This window comes from Anser cygnoides, chromosome 3 (genome assembly GCF_040182565.1).
Source record: "Anser cygnoides isolate HZ-2024a breed goose chromosome 3, Taihu_goose_T2T_genome, whole genome shotgun sequence".
Lineage (NCBI taxonomy): Eukaryota > Metazoa > Chordata > Aves > Anseriformes > Anatidae > Anser > Anser cygnoides.
The window spans coordinates 48516487-48538137 of NC_089875.1; the positions used below are offsets into that span (position 1 = coordinate 48516487).

Genomic DNA, 21651 nt, shown 5'->3' on the forward strand with positions numbered 1-21651 from the left:
TAATAGCATTATTATTTTATTTCCATAAATATTGAAAAGATAGATCTTCTTCATCAGTGCAATCTGATAGGTAAAATTCCCACACTTGTTGGAAAAGAAAAGACCTTCCAGAAAGCTATGGAAATGTAACAGCAATAAAAACAAGTTTAAAATGTCTCAGAAAGCAAAACATAGAAAGTAGAAACATTTTGTCCACGTGCATGTTTTCAAATCCTCATGTGTAATCAAAAATCACTGAGAAACAACATACAGCTAATAGTGTTTAGTGAGAAGTATCAGAAAAGCATAATTAAATTCACCAAGACCTTGACCACATACTGTAGATGTGCACCAGGAACCCTTGGACCGCGGTGGGTAGGGGCAGAGGCAAAAGGAGACTAGGGCATAGCAGAGGCAGAAGAGGACAACTCCTTTTGTCCAAGGGAAGGAGAGTTGAGAATATCAGAGCATCAGGGGACAGGACAGAAAGTGTGTAGCCAGAGAAGGGCAGTCCAGGTCTGGCATGCTGGTGAGTGATCACAGCAGTTGCAGTCCTATTCTGGTGTCCCTGTAGAAATGCAGTATCTGTTTAAGCCCTACTTAGCCCATTATGTCACTACTAAAGCCAAAGAAAAATGTTGACAACTCAAAGACAGGACTGAAGGATGGAGTGTTACCAATATAGTTCAACCGGTAAGAGCAGAAAGCCTGTCATCTCACATGGTATATCACAGCAAGAACAACTTCTGTCAATTGGGCAACCAGTTTCTCCCAGTTGTTGCTTTCCTAAAGAAATAGACCCTTCATCTTCCCTAAAGGGAAGGGAATTTCATTCAGATCCTAAGGGAACTTCAGCAAGGACAAGAGGTTATTGCTATCACATAGCCACTGAGCTTTGGGAATAACATGTATTGACAGACATCTATCCAGTGAGTGTCAGAATAATCCTCTAAGACATCAAGGGAAATTCAGGTCACCTTCCATTCCACACATTTCTGGTTTATTAATGGTCTGAATATGTTTGCTATTTCCATGTAAGTATAGTCTAGTTTAGTGAATTTGTTTTGCTATTGCTTTATAGTAAAATGAAATGATACAAGGAAGGAAGGAAGGGAGAAAACTTCTGTGGCATAACCATTTTCACAAGCTTCAGCAACCTTGGCCCACATGGCATAGTTGCAGGTTGGGAAGGAAGAAGGGAAGAACTTCTGTATATTCAGGCACTCCAGTTTCTCTACAGTTTTAAATTGCAGATTAGTACTGAAGAATTTACCAAAAAGCAATGGGATTTATTTCAAAATTAACGCTGGAAATTGGCTTCTGAAAGTTCCTGCCATCAGACTACAGCAAAACACTGTGACAAACCACAGAGCTACAGCTTGAAATTGGACTTAAAGAATCATCTACATCATATACCATCTGCAGAGCAAGAATTACTCACCAGGAGCTCTTGAGCAACAACAACAAAATAAATGTATAAGTTTCTGCCAGATGGATTGTGCCAAAAAGAGCAGGCTAACCAAGGAATATTTTTTGCTATGTGATATTTACACAACTCTTATAATTGCTGTAGTCCCCCAAGTGACTCAGTTTTGAATATCTTCTGGAAAAGCATTCAGAACACACAATATGAATCCTTACCCTTATTTCATTCACAGTGAACTGTTGTTTTTTTGTTTGTTTGTTTGTTTAGGTTATGGTTTTGCTTTGATCCACAATAAAGACAAGGAACCATTTGTAAAATTTGGATCAACTTCACTTTTCAAATTCTCATGACATTTAGTGAAAGCTTAATCCAGCACTATTGAAGTCAGTGGAAATTTTGCCAATGACTTCAGAAGGGAGTAAGAATTTAATTATGCACTACTGAGTGCTGTCAGTATTTGATTCCGGTACTTGTAAATACAAGATATGGGCCTAAACAGATTATAGTTGGTCCCTGAGTGGCAGTACTGTGGATTAAGCCCAGTTTGAGTGTCTTTTTCTCAGAGAAGAATTTGTTTCTAGAATCTAAACCCCACGATACTTGCCTTGTGTTTCTGAATCATTCCCTTGATCTATATGAGATTAATGCCATTGGTCCTTCTTCTATAGGAGCACTTTTCAGGAATATTTTTTTTCCTGTGAATCTAGATCACTGACATGACAGGAAGGAATAAAAAGTTGTTATTGTCCTTCTAGGTGGCTCCTCCAGTTCAGCTTTCAAAGCCTGGAATGCCCCCCTCGTGCACCATGGGGAGGATTGCTTTTATGCTGCTTTCGGAGTTGTCTTCCTTCCCCAGGGGGTCCCTGCAAGCATGATTCAGATATGCTAAGTTTTATTCAGTCTTTAATTTCATTAGGAGATCAAGCCTTTCATAAATGTCAAGAGATTGTTTGTTTTCCTGTATGTTTTTTGTTGCTCTAGATTTTATATATATATATACTTTTTTTTTTATTATTATTTTTTTCCCCAAGACAGGATGTTTACATTCCCAGCTTTCACCTAGTTTTCCAGGTTATCAAGATTTCTGTCAGGCAGGATATTACTTTTTTCTGTTCCCTGCTCTCCACACAATTATCTAAAGTGCTTTGTGTTTTCCCACATGGGGCCTGCTTCTGATCTCCTTCACACAGTTTCTAATCTGCTTGCTGTAATGGAGTTACTTCTGATTTAGTTCACTTTGGTAAGGATTCACGCCTCAAGCATCTGCAGATCTATAGCGGGCTTTGACTCCCTAATTGTGCTGCATAATGTTTTTATCTTTCTTAAGGACACTCCTGGCCCCAAATCCCCACTCTCAGTGGAAGTCCCAGAATCAGTCAGCCCTCACATCATGGCCTGGAACAGGGAGAAGAGCAAGAGCATCGGCTTCACAGGAACAGCATTACTTTGACACCTGAAAGGGAAATCAGAGTGTCAGGAGCTCCCCTATGCTGGCATCAAAGGCAACAAGGCATGGGGCAGAGTACCTTCCCAGCAGCTTTAAATCTACCTGAGGGGAGATGAACAACTACACATGACCATCTTTAGATGCTAGACCTACCACTACCTTTGGCCATAGAGGATACAGCACAGGCTGTTCTCATCTTCCCCATTTTCCTGTTGATGGTGGGTTTTCTCTGCTGGAAGAATAAGAAGACATCACCCAAGTTTGGAGCTAAATCCTTTCCTACCGTTGCTTTCATCAAGTTAAGAGATTTTAATCTGTCCTTTCCACTTTGCTCATCCCATCTTGATCTTTCACTGAAAGAAAATCTCACCTGTGCAGTAGGTATGCATTGGTTTGCTAGGGAAAAATCAAAGCTGGTAAAGAGATTGAAGAGTTGGTACCAGAGATGGATGAGATACATGGAACAGTTTCTTCTGTATGCATCAATCTTACATCTAATTACAGTGAATCAGCACTACAGTGAGCTTAATCCATTTCATGAACACGTGGACTGAGAGTTCATTTTTAGAGCCAAGAGCATTTTATTTCCAAAAGCTAACACCCTGCAAAAGACAATAACGCAAATGGAAGATACTGTGCAGGGAGTTAAATGTATGTCTGCTGTATTAAAGTTCTTGGAGAAGTTTTCTGTGTTTGCATTTTGTAGGCCTTAAGTTAGAATAAACGTTGTAGTTAAATAAATTAAAAATTAAACAGGAACACACTATTATTAAAATCTGTATGCTTAATATCTCAGACAACCACTAAGGCTTCTTCTCTCTGTTGATTTACAAGATATATGGTTAGTTTTACAATCTAGGAACAGTCTCTAAAACAATGTACACATTTTACTAGTACCATAAAATGTTCCTGATATTAGTATAATAAAATATTTTACTTGCAAATAAGCTTATAAATGTTTTTCTAAAGCAAGCAATATAATGTGGCTGTAAGTTGTAGTGCAACTTCAGCTGGAATTTCTCCACATAATCACTTCTTGTTCAATCCACCATCCAAGCAATGATTATATCTTATAGATGTATTTGGCAAAATAACAGCAAATGTTTTCAAAGGACAAAAAATCAGGATAATCTGTCTGAATATCCATTCAGATAACATATCAGAAGAAATATAGCAGAGTTACCTTTAAAAACACCTCAGTTAGGAAACACCACAGTTGCTATGTTTTTATTTATTAAAATCCTCAGTTTATTAAAATCTCAGTTAGGAAATGTTGCTGAAACTTCTTAATAAGAATTTAATAATGAAGGAGTTTGGAAGGCATTTGAGATAGGGTCCAGGAACAGAAATGTCCAGAACCCTCCTCAGTAGGGTAATTGTCTTTGTAGACAACTTCTGCTGTCTAGAAGACAGAGGTGGAGCGGTATGCGTGTTTTGATTCACAGGTCCTCCACAATGGACCGGAGTCGCCCAGGTGACCCTAGTGAACAACTTCACACAGAATAGCCAGGAGAAAGTCCAGCTTAACTGTCCCGCTGTACCAAGCAAAGTAAGAATCTTTTAGTGTAGCGCAGGCTTGAATCACTATCATCCATTATTGACTTTGTAGCTAACTAATGGCTTTGCACATTATTAGCATTACTAGTATGAGTATAGCTAATGGATATTAATATGATATGAAAAAGTGCTCATTAAAACACCGTAAAATGCGTTTGGTTAGTAATTAGCACTTTTGAAAGCATAACTTCTTAACTAATGCATTTATTTCACATATTTATAATTGCAAAATTATATGTACTCATTTTTATAAATTAGACTTTCAAAAGAAATGTGCTCAGTATGATTCCAATATACTTTTTCATCCTTCCTTTCTTTCCGTTTTGCACATTTACAGAAAGTGCAAAGGAGGAAAATTTCAGCAGGAATACAGCAATGGAAAACCAGAAGACGGAGTTCCTGCAAAAAGCTTTCCTGTGACAGGAAGGGCAGGATGAAATAGGGCAAAATGCCACATGGGAATGCAAAATTCCCAAGTGGATTCCAAGGTCAAGGTGCCTGATCCTGTCTGTCCCAAGTGCTCTCACTTGGAGCAACATTTGTTTCATTGGTATATTCAGGGTCTGCTGGATGAGTTTCAAACAGCTATAATGAGCTTCATTGAAAGTATAGAGAGCTTCAACACAAAAGCTTTCACTTCAAAGAAAAAGTGACCCCCCAGTTGCCAAACACAATCACAGTCAAGACACAGTCTCCTAATATAGACTGTCTGCTAGAAAGTGTATCCGTTTATCATATCCTGGAGAAAAAAAATAACAATAATAATAATAATCTGACAGACACAACCAGGAAAAACAGAGCTGAAGGAGTGCTGGAGAACTAGGAGTTGACATCGCTTTAACAAGGTCTTGACTGGGGAAAAAGGAAGAAAATTACAACAAAAAATTCCTACCCCTTTATATTTAGCTTTGATTCTGAGCAAACTAGAAATATATTTGCATTTTTTTGTCTTGTGAGTGGGACATGTGAAAGTGCTTGAGACCATGCTGTTGCCTGCAGGGACAGTCCTGCAGGCCACGAGAAGCAGAACTCCTGCAACTCCACTTCGGTTCTCTAAGCTACATGAGCTTTTGGTGAGGGGTAGTCTGTCCAGACAGCATAAGGCCTTGCAGTCGTAGCCCATGAATTCAACTTCTCCATAAACATGGGATTCAACAGGACTACCTGACTTTTCTAATCCTCCATCTCGGAACCACTGTGGTCTCTGAAACCACCTCCACCCTCGGCAGAGAGGGGCTGCTGTTGCACTGGCTGGGGAAGAGCACACTCCCAGGATGCTACGTGGCAGGCTGAGGCAGCTTATATTTGTATATCATTAGCACAGAGACCCTTAAGCAGGAGGCCTTCCCTTGTTTTTCACAGCATCCTTTAAGCAACTTTTCAGGTTCCTATGGAAAAAAAATCTCCTCAGTGCCTTACTGAGTTCATTTGAAATTCCAAAACTAATGAGGCTTTTGTCTCCCTCTTAACCCAGGAACTATTGTTACCTCTAAAAATAAAAGAGATAATCTGCTAAAGAGCTAAAAATACTGAACTCTGACAGCCTTTTCAGACTGATGATTGACACACTTGCACCTTTAATCTTCACAAAGAAAACGCTGAGGCAGGAGCTCCTATGCTCACCTCCCAGCAGCTCTTTCACCAGCTGCCTGCTGGTTGTTCTCCCACCGATAGGAGGGGACCAGCACCATCTGGTTGGGTCATTAGCGCTCAGAATGTGATATTCATCCGGAAGCTATAATTATCACCCAAGGGTGCTTGTGCAACACTGTTTTCAAGAAAAAGCTCTGCATTTCTTTCAGGAGGAAAATCAGGGAGTGCTTTTGGACAGGAGTGCCAAAAAGCCCAGCTATGTGCCCTCTGCCCCAGTCCCCAGGGCTCCAGAACAAACAAAAGCTCTCATACAACGTGGTTGGATCCAGGGTGCAGGCTGCATGAATGGGTACGTGCTTTGAATTGAACAGGAATATAAATTAAATGGACTTAGTTAAAAGGGCCAAAAGGTTTTCCAATTTATCATAAAGAATCTTTGCAGTCTCCGTGCAGTGAGCCAAAATACCTGTTTTTCCAAAGCTTACTGGTCAAAGCACACAGTCAAACATTTGCCTCACTTTATTGTTAGAAAAGTTGTGTTGGGCGTACATGGCAAGGTTTTGACAGTGGGGAGTGCTGCTGGGGTGGCTTCTGTGAAAAGAGACCAGGGGCTGCCCCATGCTGGACGCAGCCATCTCCAGTGGACCCACTACAGGACACAGCTGAGCCCACCTGCAATGCTGGTGGAATGTCTGTGAAAATGCATCTAAGAGAGAGTAAAAACACCAGAGAGAGAGGAGGAGGGAATAAAAAGGAGTGAGAAACGGTGGAGGGAATACCAAGGTCAGAGGAGGAGGTGGTGCTCCATGGCGGAGCAGATGTTCCTGAAGAAACTGGAGCGTGTGAGAAGAGCCCACACTGGAGCAGGGGAAAAGTATAAGAGAGACAGATCAGGAGAGAAAAAATTCTAAACTTCTATTCTCTGATCATAGCTGCCCCGTCCCCCCCATGGCACTCAGAGTAGGGTTAGTGGAAGATTCTGGAGTGAAGGAGTGAAGCTGGGCCTGGCAGAAGTGGAGGAAAGATGTTGTTTTAATTATCTTTGTGTTTCACTACCAGAATCTATTGGCAATAAATTAATTTTTCCCAAGTCAAATCTGTTTCACTTGCAACAGTAACTTGTAAGCAATGTCCTTGTCTTTATCTCAACCCATGAGCTTTGCCATCCTATTTGCTCACCTGCACTGCTGAGGAGGGGTTGTGAATGAGCAGCTGGGTGGGAGTTCTGTTTGCCGAGACAAACCCACCACAAAAGTGAAACAATCCCAATGTGTCAAGCATGCAAAGAACAAGGGCTTTCTCAGCCTGGAGCCTCTCAATCCAAGAAAATCCTGGAAGAGGTAAGGGCTATTTCAGAGAGTTCTACAGACATAAAAAAAAGTGATGATTCCCCAGGGGAAATACCACTTCCAACCTTTGCTGATTACTTGTAGGAAGAGGAGGCATCTGCATGTTCCCTGAAACTGCTGTCTTTCTGCTGTTCTTTTAGAAATCACTGGTGATGGAAGGAAAATTGAAGATTCTCTGGCAACAACACCTTATAGAAGCTCTTTTTTGGTTACTTGAGCATGGATTTAACAATACCCCATTTACTATAAGTTGTTCTCTCCACTGAAGTTGTAAATCTGCGTCTTGATTTCATTTCAACTATAGCACATATAGCATGCTTTCCTAGTTCTAATTACAATGGGATATTTTGTTCACTTTTCACAGCTGAAAAGGAATCCTGAACCCTCTTTCCATAGCCAGCTACTTAGTTATTTTTAGTCTAATATATTCTAAATGTAAACCCTTCTCTTTCTTGGTTCTTTTTATGCCACATGACATGTTCTCCAAGGCTTGTGGTAGACAGAGGGATATCCTTCACCTTCTCCAACCTCTTTGACAATAAAAAGTCTGCAACAGAGGGAACAATGAATCAAGACAGATTTCCACCCATAAACACTCATTCCAGGGAATGACGAGAGGCTAAGAGAGAATGTTTCTCTCATCCAACAGATTGTTCCTGCTGTAATGCCATTTCTAACATAAAGAATTCCCCAAGCCTTTACAAGCTACTATGAATTAGTCTCTAACTCATTTGTACTCTAGAATGTTTCTGTCCATTTAGGCTATCCAGGGATTTGCTATGGTTCTAATGTGTCGTTATAAAGTCCTTTAAAATATTTCTATCCTGCCTTAAATTTTAACTCCTCAAAGAACTTTAACTGTATGGTGTAAATTTATGACAACCATATGAAAAATGTCAAGCTCAAGATAAAATTCATAGACAAACCAGCAAAAAATATATAAAAAAACAATCATTAGAGTACAATTTACTCTCCAGTGTTCCTGCCTGTTTTCAGTATGCCTCCAGGACAAATCGCTGACAGAAGTGAGGTGACCTACCTCATGCACATTCTGAAGACGGTGGTCACTTCCATAAAATTCTGTGCAGGATTCATTTAAAGCCTTTCTGCTCCTCAGCATGACCTTGTGAAGTTTTGCAAGACACAGTGGGTTGGAGTTAGTGTTTGAACATCAGACCACCTTTGGAAAAGCAAGGTTGTTTCCACAGATCACGTTCCACCTGATGGAGCTCTGTCTTTTCAACTCACACTGAGTCAATGGCAACTCTTCTCTTAGGCTGGGCACCAGCTCTGTGACCTTTTGCAATAGAAATTAAAATCAAGTTTTAGTTGTTCACAGTTGACAAGAGACTGTGTGGCAGTAGTGCATGAATTGCATCATACCAGTCATAGCCTCCCATTTAAATCATTCTGTGTGGCTGTACTCTTGCCGTTCACACTTATTAACATCTCAAATGAACAAAATAAACCTGTAGATGTTCCTGTGGATTATCAAAAGAATTTTCAGGCCATTCCCGGCATGACTATGTGACATACATAAAGTGGAATATTTGTAAATGCTTCAGAGGTGCAGGACAGTGGTCAATAAATCATTATTTCTAAATTTTAATTTCAACATTATTCCTATTTTTATTACACTAGCAGAATTATAATACATATTAAATCATTTGTTAAAGTTTAACTTTATAAGCATTGTATCCTGGGCTTTGTAATTGAAACAAAAATTAATTCTGACTTAATTCTTACACCCTTTTTAATAAACCTTTGATGATTTTGGAAAACGACTTCCATTCCATAGAATGGGAGTGCATTTCCCCAAACCTGTTATATCTCCTCTAAATAAAATATTTGTTCTCATTCTTATAGATGAATCATGCAAAATCCTTTGTTTCCTGAGTTGTTTCTGTGGAATTCTCTCCATTATGGGAGATTAAATGAGACAGGCAGAAAATCTAGAGTACCTCTACAGCATGGTTATCTAAACAAGATTTCTCTCAACACCCTGTTAAAGAGCTTGCAGCCTTATAGGCGAAAGTCTTTTCTCCAGTTGTGCAGTTACTAACATTTCCATGGGCCTGTCCTTTAATCTCAGGGCTGTTGGACACGGATTGATATGTGTCCTGTAGTGTCACTCTTTACAGCTCTCCTGAGGCTTCTAGGACTTTCTCTGTTGGCCTTCAGTTCCTCTTTAGAGCAATTTGCAGGCTGACATCAGAGGAATGCTCTTCTTTCTCCCTCTCTCTCCAACTAATGATTTTTAAAGCCATCCATTTCACTTTGCATTTGACATGAAGGCAAGGAAGTACATTTTAAAAATCACCTATTGGGTAAGTAATAAAAGCTTTGAGCCATTAAATTCATACACGTTTTTCCTTAGCCTTTGCCAAGTTATGTGCAATAAAACAATTTGACTGTCCTTGACCACACTTGATTGTTGACTATCAGAGTAGCATAAGATATCCCTCAGACAGTCTGATTACATTATACAGCAAGATCATATTAAACGTGTCCTACATTTTTGGCTGGGACAGCAGCTAACCATGAAGATAGTGGAACCTTTGATTGTGAGGTGTTTCCTTTCTCTGTCCTATATAAGAGGAAGATCTTGTGCAAATTCTTCATAAGATCTTCTGACAGTTCACATTTATTGTTTTCCTTAGCTTATGGTTGTGTGCTGCATAAGCTGGCAAGCCTGCCCCACTATGACCCACGCTCCCAACAAAATTCACTTTAAACATCATGCTGCTGGCTGTGTGAAATAGAGTGATTTTAATAGGCTTGCTCAGTGACAAAAATCCATTTCAGATCTTCTCTGGCCCAGCCCTTTTTCATTTAATCAGTCAATAGAGTGCAAAGGGTTTATATGATGCACCCTCAGAAAAGGAATGCATGCTTATACCCTGTTAGACTTTTATTTTTTAAGATGCTTTATAAAACTAAGCCAATCCAGATATAATGAAAAGATCTTCCATTTGACATTCATCATTCACATTCATTTGTCATTAACTTACTGATATTGAAAGCAATCACGGGCTCAAAAATTAGAGTAAAACTAGTCTTAAAAAATATCTTCAGAACAACTGTAACCCTGCTGTAATACCTACATTTCTGTTTAACATAACGTGACCCAAGCTATAGAACACACACACACACACTTTCAATTTTTAAAGACAGAAAAAACAAAATCGTTCTCCCCTGCTGATGAAATACCCAGCTATTCTTTGTTTTTGAGCTATGACCTTCAGGGAATCTTCATTCATAACCAGCAAAAGACACATAGTGGTATTTTCTGTGCTGACATTTGTAAAGGCTGAGCCAAGTTCACCCTGGAGTTTTCTGAAGGTGTCCTCTGACAAAGGCCAACACAGTGGGAATTATGATGAAGAGGAGTTTATGAGAGCAAAAAGTAGCTCACCCCCATGCCACACACACCTCCTTCAAGTCCCATTTACAAACACACAAACAGGCCAGGGAAGTCTGAAAAGTGGGCAATATCTGCTGAAAATAGAGTGCCAAGGCAGGAACAACGCATACAGCCCAGACATCAGCTCTGCACATTCCTCCTGTAGGTTCTTCCCATGAAACCTGGGAAGACTGGGGTCTCTGACAGTTTTTCTATTGATCTCAGTGTGGTCCACGGGGCCTCCTATCTTCATTGAATCTTCCCCATTAATAAGTCTTGCAAGCCCAGTGTTATTTTCATTTTACCAAGGAATAAGTGAAAGTGAAGTTGAAGGATTTGCTGAAGGTCATGAAGACTTTCCTTACCAGAGCTGAATTTGGGGAGTTTGTGACTCTTCATCCTCAAATAGAAAGTGAAACTGTTTCTTCATCAGCATTTCTAAAATTGCTGCAACATTAAAAACAAAAAGATACCAGGAGACATCTGTATTTTTATAGTACTTAAGGTAACATCATCCACTTTAGCAATGGGTGTATTGCTAACCTCTTTATATAAAAAAATAAAAATAAAAATCCTTCTACGCAAATCCATCTCCAAAGTCTCTTTCTTGCTTTCTTGCCTGTTGTTCAACCATCATCATGAAAATTAGTACAAATTAAAATAAATATGTTCAACAAATCCAGCAATAACGGTTTCCTGGGTATACATATTGTTTCCCTGGATGTGGTCATTGGCTCATACCATAAAGTCTAATTCTGAGAATCAGTTGCAAAGATAGGGAAGATTTTCTGCCCACTGACATCTGACCTTGAAGTTTTGAATTGCTGAGTAGGAGCTGAAACCTGACTGTTCATACATTGCCAATGCCCAAATTATATAGAGAAGAATGGAGTTTGCAATAAGAGTGGGGTTGAGACAGGCAAATGTTAAGTGTCAAGCACTACATTGAAAGGGCAGGCATCTCATAAAATAACAGTCTGTTGATGAAGCATCAGACAACATTTTGTGTATCTGCTCTATTTTTAACATGCACATTTTAAATGAGTCTGTACCAGTTCGAACACTTTTTTTTTTTTCCTATCAAAGACTCATTATTACCATAATTTGTTCCACAGTAAAATCAAATATTCACTAATGTTTTTCATGTCAGAATGACAGGGGGGAATACTATTTTAGCACCACAGCAAATTCCATTAAATACAAGAAGAGTTTAAAGTCTTGTTGTGCATCTCAAGCTCCCGTTTTTAATTAGATCTCTTGTATCCTTATTTTCCACCGGGTGTGGGAATCCTTCAGAGCCAAACCCGTCTGGCAAAAGCACAAAACTTACTCACAGCCCATGGCTTTATTAGATTAATATGGAACTGTTACATATCATTGTGGACATAATGCAGCATCTGGAATGCTTTTCTCTCTCTCGCTCACTGTTCTTTCTCCCATTAGCATTAGTAAACAGTATTTTCTCTTTCACCTCTTCATCTAAAGAGTTGTGTATATCCACAAACCAACTTCTCACCCTCCCCGCAAAAGAGGCTGCTTTTGAACTGCAAACTCAGCACCCAGAAGTCTGCAGAAATTATTTTTAATTTTATTTTTGTTCCACTACTGACGGGGGCTGAATTTATTAAAGAAGCAACATACAAGAACACCTTGGTAGGATGATAGGATATCTCTTCTGATTGCAAAATAAAAAGGGGGTATTATTTTTGCCTTGTGGAAGAAGAGCAATAAGGCCAGCTATAGTAGTTATTGGGAGACTGCAGCGTTGCAGAAGCAGCGAAAGTCCTTGCTTTTAAGTAATGGCTTGAATCAGCAAAGTCTTTTGTTGCAAAGGCCAAGGTACTTAGCATGGCTTTACATTTGGCCATTCCACTATCAAGCACATCTTATTTTGAAATAGTGTTTTAAAGAGATATTTGAGTTTAATTAACTCTGCTGAGTAATTTCAAAACCAAACCAAAACAACAACAAAAAATAACCCACTTTCATCAGGCCTTTAATTCAAGCCATCATATGAAATCTGAAAAATCAGCTTGGCCTTTTGGAGAAGATGGTGCTATTGATAGAGTGACTAGGTCTTGCACAACACGGTGCTAACACTTCGCTGACCTCAGGACGCAAGCTAAGACAACACAGCACCGTGCTATATTGGAGAGTACCTGGCAGTACCTCCAGAATCACTGCATCATCCTCACAGCATGCAGCAAGCATGCTCCTGGATGTGGAGGCTATGGACAAGCACAAGCCAAGCAAGCAGCTGTCTAGATTAACAGGTCGCCAGAAACAGTCCTGCTTTGCCTACACCAGAGCCCTGGAAATTCATGGTGTTGGTTCAAGCAGAAAGGAAGGACAGAATGCGTGTGATGACGATGATTACTGTGTTGGCTGGGCAAGAAGAATCAACCTTTTTCTTTTGTTTCCTTCAGCCACTGCAGCAGCAGCACCAAACTTGCTTCAGGAAGGCTCCCTGGGTCTCTGTTCTTCCCCATTTCTCACCCTCAACCTCTCTCCTTACAACAGAAGAAGCTGGCCCAGGCCACACTCCTTATTCACCTCCTCTCTAGAAAACCTCAAGCAGCACACCACAGCTATCTAGCTCAGGTCACCACCTTTCAAGTAACACTTCTGTTGAGGTCAATAGTCCCTGCTTGATGAAAGCATCACATTCATTTCTCCTTCAGAGTGATCTCCCCAGGCCTGATCTGGCTGACAAAGTCACTGTCTTTCTGCATATTTTGCATAGCGGTCGGCTACTTGTTCTTATAGTTAAATAACAAAATTGCATCCAGTTTATTATTTGATTTTTTTTTCTGGCTTAAAGCTTCTTATCTTAGCTGTTGAAAATGAACCGATTTCCAAAAGTTGCCTAACTACAGCTTTCACAGTCTAAGAGGCAGTGTTTTTTTCATGTGTCTTGGCTACATGCTTATCTTTTCATTTCAGCATACCAGAGACACTTCTTTTCCTCCGATTCACCTCATGTTCCCTGCACACAGGTTTTTAGGGCTCTGACCTAAAGAGTTTTTTCTCTAACTGTATCAGACACTTTAAAGTCTAGATGAATTCAAAGGTGTACTGTGTGCAGACAGTTTTTCCAAACAAACTGGTCTTGAGTCAATGGGCTTGCTAAACGTTTGGGCTCACCATAAAAAGCCTTATGTGCCAAGGAAAACAGCTCCCAGAGCAGAGCAGAGCAGTGTCCTGGATGGATCTCAGGATGTACAGAACTGAGACATGAGACTGCTTTAGCTGATTACAGTTCACTGCCCTTCACAGAAAGGACACTGTCCTGTTCCTACCAGTGGACAGAGATATTCCTGCATCTGGTGGGCAGACTCACTTCCTATAGTAGTAAAAGTAGCAGAATCACAAGTAAAAGACTTGTGCCTATGAAGAGCCAGCATTCAGACCTCCTCTCTTGTGACCAGAGATGTGTTAAGGAGACTCATGTGGTCCTGCAGCCACTTAAGCCTCTCTGTGCTGTATATAGTTAAAAGCATATTTTATTTTTTTCCCCAATTTTATTTCATAGACTGGCTAAATGCTGTTTTGTATAATGATGAGAGCCAGGGGTCTAGCTAAGTCTGTACAGCTATTTCACTTACATTAAAAGAGCTAATGCCCTCAGTCTGCTGTATGTGAACTTAAAAACAACCCTCAGCTCAACTGCTCCAAATTACAATTTATTTTGCATTATCAAGGAACATGCTGAGGATCACCTGGAAAGAATAATAATTACCTCACTGTAAGCAGTGCTCTTGGAGCTCTCTACCATGTGCTTATTTTGTCTTATTCAGTATGTATCATTTTGATTTAAAATCATTTCTAAAAATTCAGTCATTGCCCTTGGCTTTCATTCTACTTAAGATACACATAATGCTGCACATGGACTGCTTTCTTTCATTATCCCAGGCCACCCCGAGTTCGACAGCATGCATTAATGCTGCACCCCCTATAGGGTAACACATCTAAGCCACGGACTGGAACATAGGGCTCAGTGTGCCAGTACGGGAGCCACATTTGCATTTATATGCTGGCGCACAGTGACACTGGGGGAAGAGGTAAGCTGAAGCAGTCACTTGACTCAATCTCTCTAAATAAATGAAAGGGGAAAAAGACTTGATAAATGCATGATAATCAACACAACTGTACACTGAAAGAATTATGGCAGAGAGGGTAAAGAGGAAACAGACATGTCTATTTGTAAAATGCCATCCTAACAAGGAGAGAGCAAGAGTTATAAGATCACTCACCTAAATACCTCCCAGGATGTCTTCTCTGATTAAGGATTTGTGAGAGTTATTGAGTTTTGAATTAGATGCACTTTAATAAAACAGTAGAATGTTCTTATCTGATTGCACCTGTATTGATTGTGTTAAAGAGGTCTATCCTCAGATCAAGGTCAATGATTTTACATAAACTGACTAGCTAGATGGAATCGCTGGCGGTATTTAGAACTCCCATAGTTTGTCCACCCTTTCAGCATATGATACTTAACCATAAAACTTGAAGAGAGAAATCCAATATTCATTCCATATTCTCTGTCTTCTAGCAACATATTACTTTAGTTAAAGTATAAAGTTATTTCCAAAAATACCATTCGTGTTACTAAACTCTCTAGTAGTGGTTCTTACCAGCTAGAAAAGAAATTTTGCAGCACATTTTTAAACAGCAACGTTTCACAGACTTAAAGAAACATTGCCCACTTTGAAATGCTGGACTTTATATAACCATCCTTCTTAACTTGATTAAATTGGGACGTTAATCTGATTCATTGTTCCATTAGCTTCAGTAGAGCTGATCCAGCTTTCTACTGTGGTATTAAAATCTGGATGCTTTCTGAGTGATCTATTCAAAGATTTCCTCAGTAGCTATACATATATATATTTAAAGCTTTGTACACACGTGTATATATAGACATACACATGTGTTTGCATAAAGCTTTATACATTTTTAGTCTTTTAGCTCTTTCTGCTTGGGCCCTTGTTCCCAAATCTCAGGAGCCCAGGAAGTAAAAGCTGCCAAACGATCCCCAGCTTTATTAAGGGGTGGATAACAAGCCCTTCAGAGCTCAATGAGATCAGGGAGCTACCACAACAAGTTAAAGTCCTAGCAGGCTGCTGAGGCTAGCACCAGCCTGCGTGTGTGTAGATGTAGATTGGGGGATAGATCCAGCCTCACCGTTAGCTGTGTGGAGAGATCAGCCCCTCACTTTCGGAGTTGTCTGGGAGTGGACCCAGCAGGATGGCCTCCTCCTAGTCACCCTCACTTGCTCCTGACCCCACAGAGGATGAAGCATAGGAAGAGAGTTGTTCAACAGACTGCTTGCTGCTGATGGAGACACAGAGCACATCAGAGCAGGTACTGAAGCTGAGGGTAAGAGCCTTTGGCATGGGCCCAGTGAGCCTGCACTGTGGCTGAGAAGGGAAGGAAGCAGCTATAAGCAGTCCCCTCAAAGCTCAGGCTGAAGAAACTCTTGGCTTGTGGGTTTTGCAGATGAGAAGTGATGATTTCTTACCAATAAGCAGGCTGGTGAGATGTACAGGTAAATCTGAGCCTCTGCAAACACTGCAGGAGCATTCCTCGCTTCATAGCAAGGGATGGAAACCAAGCATTAACTGCAAGTGGAGAAAGCTGCCATCACATTTATAGGTTGGGAAAAAGGACTGGCCAGGATCCACTAACCCGGCTGCTGTCGGAGAAGCTGCTGACAGGCTGAGGAAGAGAGCCTGGAGGGGACAGCTGCAGGGGAGCGATGGCTCGCTGCTGGGAGAGGCCAGGGAACATCAGTGGTGCAGGTGCTGAGCCTGCTGGAGGCCCAGATGGTGAGAGACTTCCCAAGTAATACTTCCAAATGTCACAACTGAAATGCTCAGAGGGGAGAAGGGTCCCAATACCCACCGAAAGTAAGTTTTGTGCATCATGACATGAAGTCTATCAGCAAGGCGAGGAAAACCTGCCACTGCAGCTCTGGATGGAAATGCATCCTGTCCATATAAAATATAGGTCAAGAGGCTGGTAAGGAACTGCTAGTCTTTTTGGTCAAAATTCAACCCTGCCCGTAGGACACAACAGGAAAGCAAGATTATGTGGAAGCGAAGTTTACACCAGGGGCATTTGGAGCTTTCCCTGGAAAGTCTCAATTTTTCACATCCCAGGTTTCAGAGATCACCTGGCCAAGACAACATACACCCAAAGGAGGGGAAAAAAGCAAAGCACTCACTAGTTAACTTTAAGCCAAGAAAAGTCACATTTGTTATCCACAGCAAAGAACACCAATAAGAATCCTGTCCCTTCTTCAGCTGGCATGTTTTCACAAAGGGTGGGATTTCATGTGGATGATGCATTGGCTTCCATCTGTTTGTCTTGTTGTCCTGGTGCTGCTAAGTGCTGGGGAGGAGTGAGTGTGTTCATTTGTGGGTTTTCTTCTCCCTATATTCTCACGCTGGAATAAGTGCAGGAAGGAATTAGAGGATGGTGCTTCTCAGCCAGAAGTACACCCAAATGGTTCAGATGAGACGGTGTCCACACAATACCTGGTCGCACAAGTTTCTCTGGTTTAGTTGTTATCACATTTGCCTCAGCAACTAAACGTTCTCTGTCTGCAAAAAAAAAAGTAAAAATCGTGATGAATTTTGCTCAAAACCAAAGCCAGAATAAAAGACTTATTTCTTATCAGTGATGAGTAGGATCCCTTTTCCTTGCAATTCCACTGAGCTACTAAGATATGAGATACCTAATCCTTTTCTTTCACGCATTTGCTGATTTTTTCAGTTCTCACTAATTAACTTAATGCAAGAAAGAATCTGTAGGCTTTTGAACAGGCTCAGTGACTTGTTTCTCTGCTGTAGCAGTTACAGGGCCTAATAAGCACAGAGCTCCTGATGCAATTCCAGGCAGCAACCTTGCTCTTTTGCTGCTGCTCAGCAAGGATTTTTATTTTCCCTCATTTTGCAGGAACGAGCAGAGGTCTCCTTCCAGCGTAGGGGGTAGCTTGCTTAGACAGGTCTATGTTCTGGGGGCTGGGAGGGAGGGAGAGAGAGGAACTATGAGCAAGCGAAGCAGTGGCTTCATAGAAATGTAAGCCATCAGATCAATTCGCTAAATGAAACATAGTAAGCACGTTACTTCAAAGAGATTTGTACCTTGGCAACCGCAGAACTTTCAGGCTTGAAGCGTGATGTTTGCCATTTCTCCTAGCCTTGTTTTTACTTCTACGAGCTGCAGGAATGAGGTACAAAATATAAAGAGTGTCTTCACATCCCAGGAAGGAAAGGCCTGCATTTGTAGGAGTCCTCTATGACTTTGAGAATCCAGCCATGCTTTCTTTAAGTGAGGATACAAGGGTATTGATAGCAGAGGTCCCCCAGAAGCTTAGGCCAGGTAAAACAGAGAGGCTGGAGGTAAATTCCTGGGCTACTAGCCTGTGCCAAGTGTCCTGCTGCAAGCCTTGCACTGCCGCTGTTACCCACTCTAGAGAGTTTTAATTTTGCCCGATTTTACCTGTACAAGCCATGGTCATTTTCAGGGCAGTCAAACCCAGCAGTGCCTTAAGGGAAGCCAGAGCAGTCCCAGTGCTTCAGGCAAGAGAGGCAATGCTGAAGGACTGGAACTGAGTCTTTGCTTCACTTCCTGTAGTAACAAAAGGCAAGCTCTTTTGTGCCAACAGATACCCATGTCCACCCTTTCTCTCTCCTCCATTTGGACAATTAGACACAATCAGGGCCTTTCTCTGCTAGGAACAATGTTTGGGCAGAGAAACTTTCAGGGATGCTGGAGCTCTAGAGATGCAAACAGAAACCAGCTATTTGGGCTACAGCCCAAGGAAACTATCCCAAAGGTATTGAACCCAGGGCTCAAGTAGACTTTGCCTGATTGGACACAAATAAGGAGAAGGTTGGGTGCCTTTTTGCTTTGGAACTGGCAAAGCTCTGAATTTGGATTGGTTATCCTTCAGTTTCTCTTCAGACATCCTCACTAGCTTAACACAGGCAGTGCCAAGCACTTGTTTTTCCACAGCCTTCCCAGCACACCTCTGGACACTAGGGTCGTGGGCGGCAAGGGCACGTCAGAGAAGGACAGAAGACAGGGTGAACAAATGACCACTTTTTAGAGCTCAGTGAAACTCTTTCAATCTTACCAAACAGTCTGCATTACATATTTGTTTCTGTCTTCACAAGTAGCAGAGCTGGAGACAAGCCTTTATTTCCTTTTTAAATGAAAGGGAAGACAAAGTTATCCCTCAGGATGTCTGTCTTCAATCAATAGAGATACAGCAGTAGGCACTGTGGCTGCAATAAGCCAGATCTAGAAATAACAAGCCAACTCAAATCAAGTATCTGTCAAGTCCCCATCATCTCCTATACTATGAATGCAAATGTCTCCAGTTTCTATAAGCACACATTGGAAGCAATCAGCATATGTGTTTAAAAAAAATAAAAATCTAAAGCCAGGCAAAGAAAGTTCAATGTATGCGCATAAAAGGAAACATCTCAGATCTCTCCTCAAAAAGCTTTCAGGTGTGAAAACATATGGAATACATTCAGCTCCGAAGCATTTGGTCCCCACTCCAAAAATAAGCATCATCCATGACATGCTCTTGGCGGCCCAGCCAAGGGGGCAAACGAACACGGAGGCTGAGGAGAGGAGGTGCTCCGTGCACCAACAGTGTCTCGGCTGGCATCCGACACTGCCACCCATGCTGCACCTGCTGTCTGTATCCTCCAAGTGCTCATCTCCAGGCAGCTGTTAAATAGGCTGGCACCTCTTGTCAGCAGCAACTTCAATATGGGGAGGGGAAAGGGGAAGCAGGAGTTAAAAAAAAAAAAAGTCAAAACATACTAAAAGAAAGTAGAAGAAATGGGAAAGCACATCAAGCCCAAACTAGAACAACAAACAAGAGAGAAGCCTGCGGTGGGAGAGGAAGAAATAGAAGATGAGGCATTGTATAGCAGCTGTTACTGGAGCTACTCACTGCAAACAGAAAATGCTTCCAGGGCTACCAGTCTTACCTTGTGAGGTGCCCACCCCTGCCATGGCAGGCTCACCCAAGCTTAGTTAACAAACCCAGACAATGCTGTAATTTATAATGCTCGTAAACAAGCATTATACAAAGAGTTGCATAGCTCATTATGCTTCTTCTTTGCTAGTACCTTTAAAATCTCCCTTTCCTACTTCAGGAGTTTGCATGTATTTCCAAATTAAAAAAAAAAAAAAGAATTAAAACTCAGGTCATCAGATTCAGACAAGGCAGAAACCTGTTGACCCTGCAGACTGGGGCCCGGTCTCCCAGCTGTTCTCCACCTCTGCAATCCTTGGGCATAACCTTATGCAGTGAGACACTTCTTCTTCCTCTCTCCTAATTCACCCCAGGAGTGGAGGGGGAAGAAGAGGAGGGTGCAGAGAGTACTTCCAAAGGTTGACCTAAGTCTGGTGAGGTTAATTTCTGTAGTTAGAAGACAGTGAGACAGGCATTATCTAAAGTACAACTTGGAAGGGGATCCTAACTTGGTTAACTGAAATCCCTTCTCTGTGATTCAGCCCTTATTCTTTTTCCTGTCATGTTGCCTGTGGGGGGAAGACTGCAACAAGAACGAGACCCCATGCCGGAGGCAAAGCTAGAGAACCAACAGCACCAGGAGCTGCTTCTGGAGCTTCTTTCACAGTTTTGACTGAGTTGTCAAGTTGTGCTGGTGTGCTCCATCCTCCAGGCTCCTGCACTGTTTTTTGCTGAGCTTCTGTCTTCCCCTGCTCCTCTTTCTCACTTCTTTTTCCCTCCTTTTCCATTTCAACTTTGCTTCTCCTAAGGAAGCCTCCCACATCCAGCCCTCCCCAAGCCTCAGCGCCATCACGCTGATTGCTGCTACCTCCCTGCTATCTCCAGATGTGTGCTTGATGTCTACCCACTGCTGTGCGTGGCCAGGCCAGGCACAACATGAGGGTTGCAGTGCAGAGGGCAGGACCTGCCTGCTGGCTTGCTTGCACAGTGTCTGGGAAGATGGAGCCTCTTCTTGGTAGATTTTTAGGCACAACCATAGCAAATGGGATCCCCTGAGAAACCCACACAACCATCCCCTCAAAAACAAAATTGTTCCAGGCATCAAGGTCATATAGAAATGCCTGGGGAGTGCTGGGAATGAGACATGAGCATTAAGCAGAACACCTTTGTGTGGTTTTGCTTTATAAATGTCCCGCACACGTACATAGACACTGATTGTTTTTTCGTGTGACTCAGATAAATATGAGGCAATGCTGCTTTATGTCAGCAAGAGTAAGCAAAAGTGATAACAAAAGCAACATGATAAGGAAGCTCGCATCAGCAAGATGAAAGCATTATTTTTCTACTTTCTGGAGCTTTTTCACTTTAAATGCCCGGTTTTCATTTTTCACGTGTGTTAATAATTACAAGCCAAGAAACCCAAGCCTAACACACAGTCTTTCTGCCAAGTTAGCTCCTTAAGGGTGCAAATTTAAAGTCAAGGTTATGGTACTGATACAACTAGGGAGGCACTGTGAGCTCCTCTACGTTTGTGGAAATGGGCTACATTGCCATAAACATCCTGCTCATAATACAACTGCATTGTACTAGGGCCTACATAGTGCTTTTAGTATACTAGTTTCAAGCCTATATTTAAAGCAGTTCAGAAACTGCATGTAGGCAAACCCTTGGGAATATGTTTTTGCTCTTCAAACAATTATAATCAAAGGAACAATACTGACCCCATTGCAGTCGGTGGGAGTTTCACTTCACATTGTTTTCAGAGTTTCTTTCAGCTCCTGGAGAAATTTCTGTTAAGTCAACAGGCTCTCATGGTGCAAACAGATTTTCGAGGTTAAAAGAAAAAAAAAAAAAAAAAGAGAGAGAGAGAAAGAAAGAACACCGACTGATCAAAGGCAA

The 21651-nt window shown here is 41.4% G+C and overlaps 2 long non-coding RNA genes across 2 annotated transcripts in view; one reads left to right on the forward strand and one right to left on the reverse strand.

The window, feature by feature from the left end:
- The window catches only part of LOC136790428 (uncharacterized), a 33578-nt gene extending 29439 nt beyond the window's left edge, over nt 1-4139 (forward strand). The window contains exon 3 of the long non-coding RNA XR_010830322.1: nt 2733-4139. This is a non-coding gene — a long non-coding RNA (uncharacterized lncRNA). The remainder of the gene's footprint in view (nt 1-2732) is intronic.
- LOC136790427 (uncharacterized) overlaps nt 1-21651 on the reverse strand; it is a 276363-nt gene that overhangs the window by 57877 nt on the left and 196835 nt on the right. Inside the window, exons 9-13 of the long non-coding RNA XR_010830321.1 lie at nt 21474-21560; nt 17900-17975; nt 16978-17356; nt 11120-11201; nt 8391-8648 (exon numbers count right to left, since the gene is read on the reverse strand). This is a non-coding gene — a long non-coding RNA (uncharacterized lncRNA). The remainder of the gene's footprint in view (nt 1-8390; nt 8649-11119; nt 11202-16977; nt 17357-17899; nt 17976-21473; nt 21561-21651) is intronic.